The 3571-nt window shown below is 40.2% G+C and overlaps 1 long non-coding RNA gene across 1 annotated transcript; it reads left to right on the forward strand.

Moving 5' to 3' along the window:
• Positions 1–11: 11 nt before the first annotated feature.
• LOC123107293 (uncharacterized) lies at positions 12–2162 on the forward strand. The gene is made up of 4 exons (XR_006451636.1): positions 12–182; positions 791–849; positions 1048–1092; positions 1717–2162. It is a non-coding gene; the product is annotated as an uncharacterized lncRNA (long non-coding RNA).
• The last annotated feature ends 1409 nt before the right edge of the window (positions 2163–3571 follow it).

Here is a 3571-nt window from a genome sequence, read left to right on the forward strand (position 1 = left end):
TTTTTGATTCTCTATGAGGTAGCCATTTTTTCACGTGAAGGTGAGCGGATTCGGCTCTATCAAGATCAATCTATTTATAACCTATTTATTAAATTTGCAGTTTATGCCTGCTAGGTCATTTATGGAGAGTGATGTACATGCAGATAATACAAGGGTGCATTTCTCTTACTGTCAAGAAGAAGGTATATTTCTCTTAACATAATAATGATACTGAAACTTTTTGCCCTTTCTAAATGTAAAATCGAGTCATTGATGTCGCATTGTTCTTTGGGTCTGATTGTCCTCATAAACTGACACCATGATAAGAGAAGATTCATGTGAATTATAAAGCATCTTAGCACCACTTTTCTATTTATTAATGTCACTGAAAGTATGCTTTCTCAAGTGTTGATTCACAACTGCATATGACATCTCTCATAGTAATGCGTTACGGACACCATCTGAATTAGTAATGATATATAATTTCAGTAGCCCACATGACCACAATTTGTTAACCTCTCTTTTGCATGTGCTGGCAATTTTAATTTTGCTATGAAGATGTAGAATTGACTTTTGTAGAATAAAACAAGGTTCCAGAGGTACGTAAGCAATTACACTGTAAAGCAATTGACATTTTCCATTCTCTGGATGCACTTTAAGTGAAGACTATACTTCGTACAGCGGGCTGCTATTCTTGTTAGTGTTACAAATTCAGTTCTCAACTTCTCATATGAGAATGTGTTGACTAAGATCCCTCACTGCCTTGTACATCTTTCATTTGTGACTAATTTTGTGTTCATGCTTTCTTTAGATTTAGGTGGAATTCTGTTCACCGAACAAATCTTCCTTTTGGCGATTGGAGACAAGGAGGTACAACGAGTTCTTCCTGATTAATTGGCATGTTTGCTACATTGAGCCCCTATTTTCTGTTTGATTAAATTTACTAAGCATGGTCTGTCAGCTTATACTTTCTATTTCTTGGTGATTTCTTGGTGATTTCTTTGCTCAGTTAAACTTATTGCACATATGAGAGCCATTGCCAATCTTTATTAGTTTTCCTTTTTTCAGTTGAGTGGAAGGTTTTGGTTCGGCAGATTGTTCTTCACTATATTAGTGAGTGCCTACCTCTTTCATAGTAAGCTTAATTTACACATACATAATTCGGTGCGTAGGCTGACTTGGACTCTAGCCTAATTCACATATATACTATGTGTCCATATATATCCGCTTGTGGACAATATACAACATGTTTTGTGTCCAAATCCGCTTGCAGATAATATATAACATGATCTGTTACTCACTTTTCAGTTACATTACAAGAATAGTTGCGAAGGCCATCCAGTTTGTTACATGGTTTTCTAATTATTTATTTTGCAGTATTATTTTTTGTTACAGGGATAGGAAGAATAAGGAATGTATGTTGCAAGGTGTTTTGCTACATGTTATATTATCCTCTGTATTTTGGCTCAAATGTCCAAAAATTAATGTAGAGCATAATTGATGAGAATTAGCAGCATGGCAATCCGATCCACTTGAAATAAGCATCATTCATTCACAAAAGATCAACTTGGCTTGCCATTTATGTCCTCAAAATTATGAAAATATATGAAACTGACCCAAAAGCAAATGAATGTTAAACAAAGTTTAAGTAGTACTTTGAGAATCCAATGTGCAACTACTTTATGCAATGCAGATTTCAGATTTGATTTTGATGTTGAATCTCAACTTATATTTCAGTGTCAGATTTCGTCATCAAAATAGTCTTCTGCGGAGAAATGGCACAATCTTCTCATGCCATTTCGTGGGAGTAACACAACTGCACAAGTAGCATAGATGCAGCGAGGCCACTCTATGACGGAGTGGAGCGGAACACTGGATCGGTTCAATAAATTGAAGATTAAAGAGTGCATGATAGCATGATATAACTCATGTCCATGGTAGGTAAACCTTCTGATTGCATGGTTTTCTTTAAGTGACCCACTAGATAAGATTTGATTATTTCAACCTTGAACCGGTGGGTTTCTACGGAACTATGTATGATTTAAACAATGGTTGAAATTATTTATCTGAGTTTGTTTCAAACAAATAAATTTGTATTGGAAGACAATTTCATACTTTCAATATGGATACTGAAGGATATAACTATATTATGGGTGATATATATGTTGATAGTACGATTTCAATGTGTGCTTGATTACTATTATACTCCCTCTCCACCCCATAATATAATATTGTTTTGTGAGCTAAAACAGCTTGCAAAACGATGTTATATTATGGGATGGAGGGAGTAGTTAACATATATTAAACTTTTTGGTGAAACTGTGCAACTCTGTATGGTTAGTATGTACTCCCTCCGTTCGGAAGTACTTCTCGGAGAAATGGATAAAAATGGATCTAGAATGGATCTAGAACTAAAATACGCATATATATGTTCATTTCTTCGACAAGTATTTTCGAACGGAGGAAGTACTGTTTATGTTATCTGAGTATTTTTTGATAGAGGGAGTACTATTTATGTTTGTCAAGACATGCGTTGCACGTGCACGCTTACTAGTCTTAGAAAAAGGCAGAAGGAACAGGTGGCTTACTGCGGCCTTGAGTTGGCCGGCGACGCCGACCCCGCTGCATAGGCATGAGCCGATTGAATGCCAACAGCCCCATGATGCGACGACGCCAGATCAGGCGGAGCGACTCTCTCTCTCTCTCTCTCTCTAAGTGCGGGCGGCACGGCGAGCTTAATACGTACTCCGTATTCCAGCTTGAACTGAATCCAAGAATAGAATCCGAGGCGGGAGGGGAATCGCGTCGGCGCCGCCGCGGAGGGGCAGAGTGGCAGACTAACCAAACACGACACGGGAGGAAGCGGGACTGACAAACAGCTTGACAAATCCAGCCTAGCGCGTCCGCGGGGCATTGACCGAACACCTCTTAAATATTACGTCGCACATCCACATACCATAAATTCTTATTTTTAAATCCATGTAATCCATGTATGCCGAACATACGGTACAAACTATTCGAACGCCTAAATTTAAAACAAAACAAAGCAAATCATAGTTTAACCAATCAAAATGAAATTAATGTCCGAGCGTGACGGATGGCCTCGGATCACTAGCTGGGCGCCTGCTCCGAACGGAATGCGTCCTGCTCCAGGCGAAATGTGTCCTTCTCGTTCTGCTCCGCCTGCATCCGGGCTGCCTGCTCCAACTGCATCCGGGCTGCCTCCTCCGCCTGGATCCGAGCCGTAGCCGCCTCGTAGTCCCTCCGGTCGTTGATCTCCTTCTTGTTGTCCTTAAGCCACTTCTTCGCATGCTCATCCAAGACGGTCTCGTCCGTCAACATGATCTTCGCATCTTTCGCGTCCCGTATGAATCGCAACCTCTCCTTCTCAAGCTCTATGTCGCCAAATATCTTGGCCTTCTCGATCTCCCATTTGATCGTCGCTTCACTACTGGAATCATGATTTTTGCCGTCAGCCAGCTCTAGTTGACGGCAAAGAAGCTCTTTGCCACCAGGCTAAAGAAAACTGACGACAAAGAAGAAGCGGACGGCAAAGAACATGTTTGCATTCAGCCAGCTCTTTGTTGTCAGC

The sequence above is a fragment of the Triticum aestivum genome, chromosome 5A, assembly GCF_018294505.1.
Source record: "Triticum aestivum cultivar Chinese Spring chromosome 5A, IWGSC CS RefSeq v2.1, whole genome shotgun sequence".
NCBI classification, from domain to species: Eukaryota; Viridiplantae; Streptophyta; class Magnoliopsida; order Poales; family Poaceae; genus Triticum; species Triticum aestivum.